The sequence below is a fragment of the Pinus tabuliformis genome, chromosome 4_2 (assembly GCF_031772625.1).
Source record: "Pinus tabuliformis cultivar Carrire ecotype Pingquan chromosome 4_2, CPIR1, whole genome shotgun sequence".
Classification (NCBI taxonomy): domain Eukaryota; kingdom Viridiplantae; phylum Streptophyta; class Pinopsida; order Pinales; family Pinaceae; genus Pinus; species Pinus tabuliformis.
In genome coordinates, this window is record NC_142304.1 from 688,686,589 (window position 1) to 688,702,469 (window position 15,881).

The following is a 15,881-nucleotide window of genomic DNA, read 5'->3' on the forward strand; positions in this document are numbered from 1 at the left end:
GTTAACTAGTCAATGCAATGGCTCTTGTAATTAGGATGGCAATAACCTATATGCTTGTAACTTGCTTCTTGATCTTGATTTGAGGATACTTCCTGTTACCCCTCTGTCAATGGGGGTACATAGACTTTTTCAATACATCATTCACCATCCTTGTAAGCCCAAGTTCACAAGTCAAAGCCTTGTAAAAACCATGTGAAGTTGTGTATCAGGTCTCCTAGACCTGAGTCTTGTCAGTGTGAGTCTATATTCATTGCGATTGGTCAAAACATGCCCTATCCCTTGAAAGTTTCATCTAGGCGATCTTGTCCCTGACTGGATTGGAGGACCTTGGCAAGCTTCTCATGAGGACTCATGGTTTTATGGGAGCCTGTGTAGGGGTGAGCCAAAACAATCCACGTCAAGGTGCACCTATGTCATTCCACATGCTTAGTGTTTATAGAGTTGTAGGTGACCTTGGACTTGGTGTAGTATTCCCCATGATAGCTTTCACAGTGTAGCAGTCTCAAAAGACAACTTTCACGTTTTCCAAGGCAATTCATGCTACCCAATGCAAATTGGTCCAAGCGGTCAAAAAGTCAACCTAGTCTCAGATTGTAGAGCATGACTAGAGGATTCCATGCCATGTGGAATTTTCTTGATCTGAGCATCTGGTGGCTAGTTGCAGCTCAGTCAAACTTGGTCAACAGTACAAAAAAAGCTTCTAGGGGGATTCCCAAGCATAGCATTGGTGGTCTGCTCAATGAGAGGAAGCAAACCCATGTTTTAGATTTTGCAAATCCTCAAGGGTGTTAGATATCATCCAATAGGGGCGTGATGATGTGGCATGACAAGTTTCCGGGAGACTTAATAAGGGAGAAACTTGAAAAATTTCACATATATGTCAAAATTGGTCTTCAGAACGATAGGAACAAAACCCATGTCTTAGTTTCTCCAAATTCCCAAGGGCGTTAGAGCTCGAGAAGGGCATGATGACATGGCATGTAAGTGATGACATGGCAATGTTGGATAAGATATGAAGATTTCGAGAGATACCAAATTCAAATCCAAACCTATTTCCACATATGCAGGTGTCGTAATTGTCAGAAACTCAAGGGCATTGGAGATCCAGCTTCAATGTGGCTAAGTTGTATTAGTAAAGGGAAAAGTCAAATCAAAATAGTCATTGGTGAAGTCAACTAGTCATTGGAGACCCACTGGACCAATTAGTTAAGCAATGGACCATAGCTAAGGGAATTTTGAACTAAATTGTGGAAATTTGACTAAGTCAACATCCTAGTGGGTGAATAAAAATTATATTGTAATATTTTATGAATTAATTTGCTGTCTCCAAATTGTGGATGACTAGTAAATATTTTATTGAGGAAGAGTTAAACTAGTTGTTAGCTAGTCGTTAACTAGTCATTATAATTTTTAATTTTTTTCTATATAAGGCTAGTCTCTTCTCATTTGTAAACCATTATTGTTCACTTGAGACAAGTGTTATCTAATAAAAATAACTTATTCATTTTGCAAGCATTTGTCTTGTACAATTGTGGAGTGACTTTTGCTAATATTTTTCTTCTTGCTATTGTTCAATGAGTTTGAATTATTTTTTAATCTAATTTCATTTCACTAATTAGTAGATTTATCCTAAAACTAATGTTCTCTTCCATTGAGGAGCTAATACACTACATGGAAGCAAACAACTAGGGTTCCCCACTTGTTTTGCTTTGGTCTTGCACATAAATCGATTTGAGGGTTCTAAACAGCTTCGTGAGAAGGTTTTATTATCTCAAGGGCTTCGTATCTTGCCACACACCAAGAGCAAAGGTTGGAGACGTCGATAAGAGGGATGTTCCTTGTCACGCCAAGCAGTAACTCCATAAGAAAACACTGATTCATGTATTATTCCATCAGGTGGGTCTTTGTTATATACAACAGGGAGTGACTGTTCAGTTCATCTCCCGATGACTGTTCACATTTCTAATTTAATTATTTACATAAATTCACCCAATCATGAGGATTAGGTGTCAACATTCCCCCCTTAATATGAAGGGATGTTGGTGAGTCCAAGCATTGTGGCTCAAGGATACTCTCGAAGATGCTGAAGGACATGTTGCTCCAATAGGGACATTTCGTGAAAGTAAGAAGCCAAACAGGGTACCTTATTGCTATGAGTATTATTGTTCAATCTAAGCCATGTACATTTGAAGGAACCGTAAAGCACCAAGTCTAGAAGGATGCGATGAATGAGGAATACGAATCAATCATGAAGAATGATGTCTGGGACGTGGTTCCTAGGCCCAAGGACAAGTTTGTGGTTACATCTAAATGGCTTTACAAAATCAAACATGGAGCTAATGGGAGTGTTGAAAAATATAAAGCCAAGTTCATTGCTCGAGGCTTCTCTCAAAAGGAAGGAGTGGACTATGATGAGATATTTGCACCAGTTGCCCGATATACCACTATCCGATCGATTATTGCTCTTGTTGCCTCTCAAGGATGGAGCCTACACCAAATGGATGTTAAGACTACTTTCTTGCATGGCTCGCTTAAGGAGGAAGTCTACTTGGAACAACCTCCAGGGTTCGAAGTACAAGATCGAAGGACACACGTGTGCAGGTTGAAGAAAGCCCTCTATGGGTTGAAGCAAGCCCCCATGGCTTGGTATGAGAGGATTGATAGCTATCTTATGAAGTTGGGATTTACAAGGAGCGAAGCTGATCCTAACCTATATTTCAAGGTTGAAAAGGACATGCCTCTCATTCTGGTCCTTTATGTGGATGATCTCTTTCTGACAGGTGCAGACCCTCTCATTTATCAATGCAAGAGGGAGTTGGCTTCCGAATTCGAGATGAAGGACCTAGGTTTAATGCACTACTTCCTAGGCCTGGAGGTCTGGCAAAAGCCAAGTAAAATTTTCCTTCTCAAGGAAAATACATTGTGAAGTTGCTCGAGAAATATGGGATGGTGGATTGCAAGTATGTGTCTACTCCAATGGAACTCAACTTCAAGAAGCTATGTGGAAGTGTTGCTAGGCCCGAATTGGCAAACCCTTCCAAATATAGACAACTTGTGGGGGCCTTGATGTTCTTGGTAAACTCTCGTCCTAACATATGCTTCACTGTGAATACGTTGAGTCAATTTATGGTCGAGCCTCATCACATACATTAGATTGTTGCTAAGAATCTCTTGAGATATCTCCAGGGCACAATCAATTATGGACTGAGATACACTGTCGGGAATTTGAGGCTGCATGGATATACAGATACTGACCAGGCTGGCAATGTGGCAGATCGTAAGAGCACATCTAGATGTTGCTTCTCATTATGGTGTGCTTCAATTTCTTGGATGAGCAAGAAGCAAAAATTGGTTGCGCTATGCACCGCCAAGGCCGAATACATTGCAGCTAGTATGGCATGTTTTGAAGTTGTTTGGTTGAGGAAGCTCTTCAGTGAGCTATTTGAGCATGTGCTAGATACCACCGTGATCATCTGCGACGACCAGAGTGGGATTCATCTTTCAGAGAATCCTGTGTTCCATGACCACTCCAAGCACATTGATATCAAGTACCACTTTATCCGGGATATCTTACAGCGGGGAGCAATAAGGCTCCAACACATCAAGACTGATGAGCAAGTTGTAGATATCTTCACAAAGCCCTTGGGGAAGGTCAAATTCTTAACCTTCCAAGAGAGACTTGGAGTCATGGAAAGACCCTCCCAAGAGGGTCCCGCTTGAGTTGGACATTGAGCTCTGGGAGCTCTTGGGGGCTTGGGGTACTTCTTGGAGCTTTGAGTGACCATAGGGTGAGTGGTTCACCTTTCCCTATTGGTGCGCTGTATACAGGGTGAGTGGTTCACCTTCCCTTGTGATACCCCATGATGGTTGACATGTGTGTAGGGTGAGTGGTTCACCTTCCCCTATGATTGACATATGCATAGGATGAGCGGTTCATCTTCTCCTATGGCATATGAGCAGGATGAGTGGTTCACCTTCTCTTGCTAATGCCCCAGCATACATCCTACCCATGTAGTCCGAGACTCATGGGAAGTACCTCTCATTTGGCCAATCAATTGGGAATAGTGGATAGGGACCATAGCACTACTGATGGACACATCGTGTACTGTCGTACTACCTATGTCTCGGATGCATGGTGTTCAACCACTTGATCCAGGATCAAGTCTAATTGAGGTTCTACCTCTAGACTAACTATTGTTAGTGGAGAGTGGTAAGGTCTTGTGACTCACTCTCGATCGATTCTTCTTCATTATTCATATCAGTGTTCAGCAGAGCAGAGATGAGATACAAAGATGGTTCATGACGTCAGGATGGCATGATGATCGATGATGATGGATGGATTGACAGATGGAATTCTCCCTAGTTGAGAGGGAGTGTTAAAATTGGCAACTAGGGCCAAATTCCACCTTGGGATAGCTCTCTTGATGGAAATGATGATTGCATTAGATTCCTCTTTTCGAGAGGACTAAGATTGATATAAAGATCATCTCATTTGGACAAGTAGAAGTATGATTTTGAATTTATGCCCACTCATGTACAATTTGTTCAAGTTGGCCACATCATCATGTAGGCTCATGAAGCCCAATAGACATGACTCTTCACCCTCATCGACTTGTATAAATACAAGTGTCCTCCCACCTCATTTGGCATCTTCATCTCTCACACATTCTCTCTCCTTCCCTCATTGGTTCGTACATCATTGGGCATTCTCTCTCTCCCACGTGTGGCACAAGGAGGACGAAATTTCAAGACAGAATTGCAGGGCCGAAAATCACAGAAATTCCACAGTTTGACCAACGTTGACCGTGACCTTCCAAGCATCATTTGACTTCAATTTTTGGGGGTTATTTTTGTCTCAGCAGGTAGCATCTTTTGGCACAGAAATCGAGGCATTCTGAGCACTTTGACCGCAAACCAAAAATTGCAAGTTGACCGCAGATTTCATACAGCAATTTGAGCAAATTTGACCATTGACTTTGTCACTATTTTGCGTTGACTTTGACCTCCTTATCAGTCCGAGTTTGACTAGGGAAATTCGAGTTGTTTTGAGGACATTTTATTGCTGCTTTGACCAGCATTGACTTTTCTGCTTAGGATTGAAGTTTGACTGCAATTGATTGCAGAAATCTGAAGGGTTTTTTGACTTTGAATTGGGCAAGTCAATTTGACTTTTGTACTCTCTCTCTGTGTTTAGCATTTGATATAGTAATAAGAAGATTTGATCAAAGGGTTTTCCCCACATTGGGGTTTTTCCTTGACATCTGCCAAATTTGGTGTCCTCTTATCTTGGCTTATCTTTTGCATTTTGTTTCATGTTCTATCTGCTTTTACTGTCAATGTGATTATTGTGATTGCTATTGGAAATTGGAAATTGTTATTAGGTTGCTAAGGAACATTGAAGTAAATTGTGCTAAGCATAGAACATACCATTGTTAACTAAAATTAACACTTCATGACTAAGGCATGGAACTCCATGGCACATTCTTATCCTCTTATGTTTTGGATGAATTGTCCCATCTACAAGAAAATTTGTACATGACAAATTTGATAATCTTATCTACGAGATCATGCAGGTTGATGATACCTAAGGTAAGACAAGGACTACTAAGGGAATGGACCAAGTGTGTTCCATACACTTGTGTCGAGATCGTTTGGTATTCTAAACTATAATATGTTGAAGTTTGTGTACAAACCTGTGTAGGGATATCTCTTCTGGTTGCATTATAATGCAGAAAGTTGTATGTTACTGTGGAAATATTTAGTATGACTGAGTAAGGACTCTTGTCAAGTATGCAAAAGATGCCTTACATTATACTATTAAGATTACATTAACTAAGATGATGATAGGGTGCCATTGCTCGATCAAATTAGTATATGGCTGGAATTTTTTAAACATTTGATATACGATCAAAAAAATTGCTCCAGAAACAAATGGAGCTGAGAAGAGATCTTGTGCTAGGGTTTGTAAACCCTAGATAAATCTTGAAGGATACGATTACGAAAATCCTAGGGTTTGTGGATAAAACTCTAGAGCTAGACCCAAAGTATTGAAAGACGACGATTCCATTGAATGAAGAAAACCTAGCTCATGCAAGGAAGGAAAGGAAAAAACATGGTTGATGATAAGGATAAAGATGATGAATTTGCATATGGACTTCTATGATTTCTGTAAAGAAAGCAAGGATCACGAGGGGGCTAACAAATTCCCTACATTCCTCAAAAGATAAGTACATTATATCTCTCTTCCTTGATTATTATTGTTTTGCTATTAGCCAGCCTCTTGTCTTTGTTTCTTTAATTGGATTATAATCATTCTTCCATGGCCTCCTAGTGAGGATTGTAGGTACATCATGAAAGCTCTTGCAACAGATGAAAGCATTAGGAAGAACGAAGTAAAAGTTTATGGCAAGATGATTCCCCCAAGAAGAAGCACAAACTCAACTTGAGTGTTTTTTGCCCAAGTGAGAGAAATTGTACTAATATTTATCATCGCACCTGATGACCGGAAGAGCTCCTAGTTCAAAGGGAGCAAGCATGCCAGCAAGTTTGAAGGATGTCATTGTGTCGAAGAGAAGTTAGTGGTGACTTCTAAGTGGATCCAATATCTAGCACCTAGCATATGGCAACATAAAGAAGTACAAAGCAAGTACTATCCCAAGAAGAGGGAGAGGATTATGAGGAATCGTTTGCTCCAATTGTTAGACTGAAGAAAGCATTGTACAGACCTCAGGCATGATGAGATGCAGGTGGCTTCTAAGATTGTGGAATCGAAACATAAAGAGCATGAACCTATGGAACAAGATCCCCATGAAGAGTTAGATGAACTACATTAATCTGTTGATTCACCAAGAGTCATTGTACCTGAGACTAGAAAGAGACCAGCTTGGCTTGAAATAACTTTGAAAGAAGCTGAAGGACATGCAGCACCTCGTGGCACCTTTAGAGAAAGCAAGAGGCCAAAGAAGTATTCAGTTTATGCAGCTTTGATGAGTAAGATCATTGAGTCTGAACCATCCACCTATGAAGAAGCAACTAAGCATCAAGTTTGGAAAGATGTTATGATTGAAGAGTACCAGTCCATATTGAAGAATGATGTATGGGAAATTGTGCCAAGACCTTATGGAAAATATGATGTGTCTTCCGAATGGATCCACAAAATCAAGCATGCAGTTGATGGAAGCATAGAGAAGAGGCAAGATTTGTGGCCCATGGATTCTCCTGGAAAGAGGGAGAAGATTATGAAGAAACATTTGCTCATGTTGCCAGGGATTCTTCTATTAGATCTATTATTGCTCTTATTTCTATTACAGGTTGGAAATTGCATCAAATGGATGTCAAGACTACTTTTCTGAATGGAGTTATTAAAGAAGAAGTTTATAATGAGCATCCTCAAGGCTTTGAGATTCATGATACAAAGAAGCATGTTTGTAAATTGAAGAAAGCCTTATGTGGGCTTAGGTTGGCTCCTCATGCATGGTACTCTCGTATTGATAGCTATATGTTGAGTCTTGGCTTCACAAAGAGTGATGTTAATCGAAATTTGTACTTCAAAGTTGTTGAAGGTGAGCCTTTTACTTTGCTACTATATGTAGATTATTTATTTCTAACAGGGGCAAAGAATCTCATTGTACTGTGTAAGAGGGAGTTGATTTTTGAATTTGAGATGATGGATCTTGGTCTTATGCATTACTATTTGGGATTGGAAATAGGCTAAGTTACCAGGATTCGGATACAAATACGGATACGGATCTGGATCTGGATCCGCTAGTTTTTTGAAAATCTAAGATCTAGATACGGCAAGGATACATCACGTACAATATATATATATATAGATATATATTTAAATTTTTAAAAAACACCTTAAAGCTAAAAAATCAAATACTCCATGAAACCGTCAAACATTTTTAGAACATTGAATGATAAAATTATAAATATGAAGATTAAAACATTGAAATGGTGCATCGTCCCTCATACAAAGTAACAAAAAGGATCATGATTCATAATATCATGAATGATAATAGTAAATACATTTACATATCCTCAAATGGATCTATATCTTCTGCATATTGCAACTCTACATCATGAATAGATGATGGGGGTCCTGGAATGTAGGAAGTTGCATCAATAGGCTGGACTGGTGGTGGAACAATATCCTCAAGTAGGTTGAGGTGAGTCATGGCATTCAGTGTCAGGTTCAAGTCAGAGATCTCAGGCTCCACATCCCACATCCTGCTCGGACCTTTTTTATACTCTGGTTCAACATGTGATAGAAGACGGAGGTTGGAATGAACATAAACAAGGTCCTCAGCCTTTGCCGCTCCCAACCTGTTTCGCTTCACTGAATGGATGAAGCCATATGTACTCCAATTCCTCTCAGCTGATGAGGAACTAGCAACCTGTGATAACAACCTAGTGGCTAGAGTAGAGAGATGAATGCTATCCCCACCATGGAAGCCCCACCAAGTAATAGGATCAAGATGTCCTCGATCATCCATAGCTACTGGATCTGAAAAGCTACCAGTAGACTGTACAAACCCTCCAAATTCTTGGCAGACTTCCATTGCAACTCCCATATCTCTATAAATTTTCTTCAAGGTTGTCTTGTATCCTTGTACCACTTCAGAATCTTTGTTTGGTGTTGTTCTACCAGGTAAAGACAAAATTTTAGAATGATAGTATTTAGGGTGCAATGCATATGCCAGAAGGTGTAATGGCGTGGTCATTTTGTTCCACCTTTCTGTAACTATGTCCTTCACTAAATAATAGAATGTTTCATGAGGGTCATTTTCACTTGCCCTGATAATTTCCCTTATCCTCTCCAACATACTATCAATGTTTTCATAAACTTCCCCCAAGCAAGGTGTATCTGTATCAAATGCCCTGATCAAGGTCAAGATTGGTTCAGTGAACCGTAGAAGATATTGAACCTTGTCCCACCATGCATCATCAAGAATGATGGACTTGATTTTTTGCCCTCTATCAGAAGTGGAAGTCCTCCATGATTCCCAGAGAGGGTCAATGACCATTGCTTGTAGTGCTTGTCTCACCTCCACAAGTCTCTTTATGACAAGAGTGTGGGAGGCAAAACGAGTTTCAGCAACCTATAAGTTTCAAAAGGCCAAATCTCAAATGAGAAACCATATATAAATTTGTAATTAAAAATAAGAATTTCATTATTTCTAATACAAATAGTATTGATTAAAAAAATTACCTTCAGTAGCTCCAACATTGCAAAACCCTGATAAATGGCTTGGGACATTGAATGATTTGTTATGAACATTTGGATTTCTTTTGATGCTACATATATTTCATTAATCCATTCAATCTCACCAATCTTGGCAAGCATAAGGTTCAATGAATGGACTGCACATGGAGTCCAAAAGATGTGATCATATCGACCCTCCACAATCAAACCTGCAGCTTTACAAACCTGTGCGTTGTCCGTAATGACTTGGACAACATTATGTGGCCCCACACTTTCTATTGCATCAATAAGAATTGTGGATATGAAAGATGCATCTTTCTCTATTCCACTGCAATCAACAGCCTTCAAAAACATTGCCCCTTGGGGGCATACGACAACAACATTAATTAATAGGCGGTTTCTTTGGTCTCTCCATCCATCAGAAATGATGGACACCCCTGTTTCTGCCCATGTATCCCGGATTCCCAGTAGCTGTCTATCCACGGATTGCCTTTCTGATGCCAACAAGGTAGTGCGGACCTTTTCATATCCAGGGCTTTTGTACCCTTTTGGCGCTTCATTAACTGCCTTAATCATTTGTTGCCAGTAAGGGGAGCGCACCAAATTGAATGCTAGCCCATTTGCATAGATGCAACGAGCTACATGTTCATCAGCAATGTCTCTACCTTGATTATTGAAACACGCTTCAAGAGGGCTTAGAGTGGCCCTTTTATTAGATGTAGCAGCAAGCCTAGATGGCAATGGAGGCCTAGTTGTAGAACTTTGCACAGGGTGTTTTCCCTTAGCAAGTTTCCTATCAGCAACTTCTTGCAAAGATGCATAGAATTTCATTTTTCTAGGACTCAAACCTTGGCCAAGTTTGCCATTTGCATCTTTTGGCCCGGTGCATACTTGCACCCCTGTGTTAGTTTGACCAGTGAGATGGGCCTTCACTCTAGTATATGAGCCATTTTTTATATCTTGGCATTCATTGCACTTCCATTTAAATGAACCACCTCCGAGATTTTTTCCAATAATCTCCACACACTGCCATAGAGGAGATTTTGGGTCTGTTTTGATGATTTCTCCTTCACTGTGCTCATGTTGTGAATCTTGTGATGGTTCCATTATGATAATGGTATAGACTCTATTGGTTACTTGCAACTGCATTTAAAAGTCAAATTATAATATATTAATATTATCAATAAACAATTAAAAATTAAATTGTAAATGCATTAAAAAAAATTAAATTTAAATTTTAAATACATTTTAAAAATTTTAATAACATGATGGCTTAAAATTTTAAATAACATATATTAAATATTAATATAACTGTTAACATAACATATATTAATATAACTGTTAACATAACATATATTAAATATTTAAATGTGCTTTTTCGTTCTGAAAAAATCATATATTAAATATTAATATATTAATATAACTGTTATATAACATATATTATCCTATATTAAATATTAATATATAAATATATTAAATATTAATATATAAATATATTAATATAACTGTTATTATTATATAACATATATTATATAACATATACATATAAATATTAAATAATAAATATACGAATATATTATATAACTGTTATATAACTGTTATTAAACATTAATATATGAATATATTAAATATAACTGTTAAGTTTTAACCGTGCATATATTAACATTACACTACTCTATATAATTGATAACAATAACGAATATTAAAAAATTAATTACCTTGTTAACGCTTAAACCTCGGCGCTTTTAAAATTTTTGCGGGCGTGAATAGTGCCGCCTGACCGCCTGACTGTATGCGGGCGTGAATAACACTGCGTGCTGCGTGCAGGGGAACCGGCAACCTGACCAGAGTGAACGGTGTTGCGTGCAGTGGGGCTGGCAGTAAGCACGCAACAAAAAAACCCTGTGCAGGAGGGGCCGGCGATGAGCCCGGAACGAATCAGTGTGTGCAGGAGGGGCCGACTGTTGAATGGCGACAAAAGAAAAGGGTAAAAGCGGACAAAGCAAAGCAGAGTCCGACAAAAGAAATGTTATAATATATCCGGGACCACAATATCTAAACCTAAAACCTAAAAAATATCTGCCTTTTTAACTTTTTCGGCCACCTATCACCGATTCCGGCAGCCACCAACGGGATCCGTATCCTATAAAGGCTAGCCGTTTCCAAAATCCGTGTATTTAAAAAATACGTATTTTAACCGTATTTTGGAGTATCCGTATCCGGATCCGGTTCAGATCCGTGGATCCGGCAATACTCCACCTGCCTGTGCCGGATCCGGTAACTTAGGAAATAGGGCAAAAGCCAAATGAAATCTTTTTTGGGCCAAGAAAGTACATCATTAAGATCCTTCAAAATTTTGGCACGATGGACTACAAGTCCATGGGCACTCCCATGGTGACAAATTTGAAGAAGCTGCGAGATTGTGATTTTGATCTGGTTGATCCCTCTATGTATCACAAATTGATTGGCTCATTGAACTATCTTGTGAACACTAGACTTGATATTTGCTATGTTGTGAACACATTGAGCCAATTCTTGTTTAAGCCCCATCATGTGCATTGCGTTGCAACAAAACATATATTGAGATATCCACGTGGCACCATTGATTATGGTTTGAGAATGGAAAATGGCAACTGCGTGGTTTTACAGTGTTGACTGGGTTAGATGCACTTAAGATAGAAATAGTACTTCTAGTTTCTGTTTTAGCTTGGGATCTGTTATGATATCTTGGTCAAGTAAGAAGCAAACTTTTGTTGCTCTTAGTATGACTGAGTTTGAGTATATAGTTGCCAATGCAGCCTGTTGTGAAGCAGTTTGGCTTCAAAAGTTGTTTGTTGGTTTGTTTGATTGGGTGTTGAAATTGGCCATTCTATATTATGACAATCAAAGTTGTGTAAAGCTTTTTGAGAATCCAGTTTTTCATGACAGGTCAAAGCACATTGAGATTAAGTATCATTACATCCAAAATATTGTCCAAAGAGGAGTTGTGAGGCTCGAATACATCCCTACTGATGAGCAGGTTGTTGATGTTTTGACGAAGCCACTACCCCAGATGAAGTTTGCTTATTTCAGAGAACAACTTGGAGTTGTTGAGAATCCCTCTCTTAGAGAGAGGGAGCATTGATTGTATAGCATCATGAGATTGACAATCTTCCTTGGGCTTAGCTGAGAGACCATGGTCTATGGTCGGGAAGATTGTCTTGATTACTCCCTTAGGTCATTGAAATTGACTGAGAAACCAATGCGATTGGGGAGATTGGTTTTAAGGCTTGGAGTGATCCCTTAAGTCATTTAGTTTGACTGAGAGACTAGTGGGTTTGGTCGAGGACACTGATTTTGAGTTCTCTTCCTTGAGTTATTGTGTTTGACTAAGAGACCAGTGGGTTTGGTCAAGGACACTGATTTTGAGTTCTCTTCCTTGAGTCATTGTGTTTGACTGAGAGACCAAGCAGACTTGGTCGGGAAGATTTATTTTGAATACTCTCGAGTCATTGTGCTTGACTAAGAAACCATTTCCTATGGTTGGATAGTTTTGGCCTCATTGATTGATCCCATGGTCAGTTGGGCGCTGATCATTGATGTCATTGAGTTTGGCTTGTGGGATGAGTTTGATGCTGTGTATCTTTCCTTATGATGATATTGTCTTTGTCGTCTCTCCATTAGTTCATTACTGAGAGACCAATGCATTGGTCAAGGAAATTTATCTTGCGAGAGAGAATGAAAAGTACCTCCTTAGCTAAGAGGGAGTGTTGAAAATTGGTAGCTTCGCTCAGTGTTTTCATTGGCAAAACAAAGAAGAAATTTCATATTTTTCAAGTTGTCCAAGTCGGCCTCAACACTTGAAGGGGTTTGACTCCAAGTTCAAAACCCATCTCCTAGCACACATATATATTAGCATTTGATTGACCTCATTTGGCATCACATTAGACTCGCTCATTTCGAACAATCAAAGAGTTTTGTTCACACGTGCAAAGGAGAAAGAATACTAAAGTTTCATCAACCAAGTGACCTTTATCAGACACCCTAAGACCATGAGTGGCCAAAGTGTTGAGAACACCAACCTTTTGAGCCGGAAAATGATGGGAGTTAGCATGAAGGTATTGCTCTGTGTGGGTTTTCTTCTGAAAGACCTGGTGAGAGAAAGAACTATCATTTTTCTTGGAGATGAGGACGTCAAGGAAAGGAAGGCTACCATTAATCTCAGTCTCCATGGTGAACTTAATGGAGCTTGAAAGATTATTAAGATGCTGAAGGAATAAATCTAACTTCTCATGACCATGAGGCCAGTTGATGAATGTATCATCCACAAACCTTTTCCAAAGCTTAGGCTTGAATAGAGCAGAAGCCAAGGCTTTGGATTCAAAATCTTCCATGAAAAGGTTGGAAACAACTAGGGAGAGTGGGGAACCCATGGCAACACTGCAGGTTTGTTCATAGTACTCACCTTCAAAGCTAAAAAAGGTAGAGGTGAGGCAAATCTCTACCAATTTAGCAATATTCAGATCAATGACACGCTTGATTACTTCAACTGCTTCATTGATAGGGATATTGGTGTAGAGTGAGACAACATCAAAGCTGACAAGGATGTCCTCTGGCTCAAACTTTAAACTTTTTAATTCATCGACAAATGAGGAGGAATCCTTGACAAAAGATTCAAACAAGTCGACTACAGGCTTAAGTTTTCGAGCTAAATATTTAGCTAGGAGATAAGTTGGCCCACCAATGGTGTTGACAATGGATCTGGGGGGGGGGGGGCTCTTTATGGATTTTAGGAAGACCATAAATCCTAGGAGTGAGAGGGTTGCTCTCAATAAGCTTATGGCTAATGGAACTCACAGTGCTACTAGATTTTATAGCGGAAGCTACAACCTTCGAGACTTCTTTATAGGGTTTTTCTGAAGCTTCATGTAACTACTGCTATTACAAAAATGATCTAACATCTTTCTTCTGTAGTTATCTCTATCCATGATGACAACATCTTCACCTTTATCCACCTTGAGAAACACAATGTCAAGGTTATTGTTAAGGGACTTAAGGGCATCAAATTCAGATTTACTGATGTTACTCTTAGGCGGTTTAGCATTCCTAAGAACCATCACACAATCTTGCCTAATAACATCTTTCAAATTATCAACAACATCTTTGATGCCATACTCTATTCTATAAATAATATCCTTGACCGGGATTTTCTTTGGAGCAAGAGCAAGATTTAAACCTTTTTCCAGAAGAGAAAAAACAAAGGAATCAAAAGAGAACTTAGAAAGAGTAATTACCTTGTTCTTATTAGAAGAAGGGGACCTCAATCCCTTAATAATATAATTATTATTGTTGCAATTAAAATTATCTTGGTTATTAGAATTATAATTATTCTTAGAAAAAAGTTTAATCTTGTTTTTTAAATTTTTATTTAAGCTCATATTATTAATACTATTATTCATAGAAACATCTATATTTAAATAATTGTTATTCTTATTATTAACATGAGTATTATTAAAAATAAGAATTATTAAAAGGGGCGTTAGAATTAAAATTAGAATCAAAAAGGGAGGGGAAAGAAGAAGGGATGGGAGTGCGAGAGAGGGGGCTAGATGGGGAAGAGGTCATACCAGCGGTGGATGAGGAGCAGGAGGCAAACGAGGAAGAGGAATTACCTGCAGAGGATGAGGTACAGGAGGTAGACAAGGAAGGACGGGACAGGGTCAACCTAAAACCCGAGAATTGGTTAAACTCCAAACAGCAAGAATACTTCAATTGGTCAACGAATCCAGTAAATGGCACGTGCAAAGACGCGTCGACATTGGCACGAATAAATAATTGGTTATCTGAATAAGGGTCAGAGTTTACCAGAGTCGTAGTATCTTTGTCGGAAGGATTTGTCGAATGATCAGAAATGGGGTAACCAACGTTACAAATAGCAGAAGAAATATCAATACGCTGTCAGCAAAGGAACCTGAAAGATTTGATGAGGAATCACTAGTTGTAATGTTGGAACTCGACAGATCAAAGGAAGACACAGGAATTGGTCCAAGACCAAGGAAAAACCCCACTATGGGGGAAAACCCTTTTTAAAATGCTCTTTTATTAGATCGTCTTCAAATGTTTAGCAGAGATACATAATTAGAGTACAAAACCCCTTTTACAAATAACAGTAGTAACAACCCTTTTTAATATGACAACTTCAAAATACTACCACAAGCCTCCAAAGGTTTCCAAAACAAAAGTAGTAGACACAAGTGCGTGAACAAAGTGCACAAGTACGAGAGCTAAATACTGAGAGCAATATTCTCCAAATGCAAGATCAGAATGCTACTGAAGCGAGGGAAATATACCAGCAATCAAACTCTGGTGTGAAAGCAATATCAAGAATAGAATATCTTTGGAGTGAGATCAATACAAGAGCTAAATACTTCTGGTGTGAGAGCAATACCAACTGCAATAATACTTCTCTAGAGCGAGAGCATTAATAGCAGCAAATAACAAAAGCAGAAACCACTAGTGCAAGAGCTGAACGAGAGTTCTGAGATCTATCAATAGATCTGCCAAATGATAGATCTGCCAGACAATAGATCTGCCAAACAATAGATCTGCCAGATAATAGATCTGCCAAATAGTAGATCTTCCAAACAATAGATCTGCCAATGATGATAAGAGATATGCAAATCTGCAATAGATCTGC

The 15,881-nt window shown here is 38.9% G+C and overlaps 1 protein-coding gene across 1 annotated transcript in view; it reads right to left on the reverse strand.

Moving 5' to 3' along the window:
- Positions 1-15,881, reverse strand: part of LOC149171324 (vesicle-fusing ATPase-like) — a 492,059-nt gene that overhangs the window by 414,992 nt on the left and 61,186 nt on the right. The window lies entirely within an intron of this gene.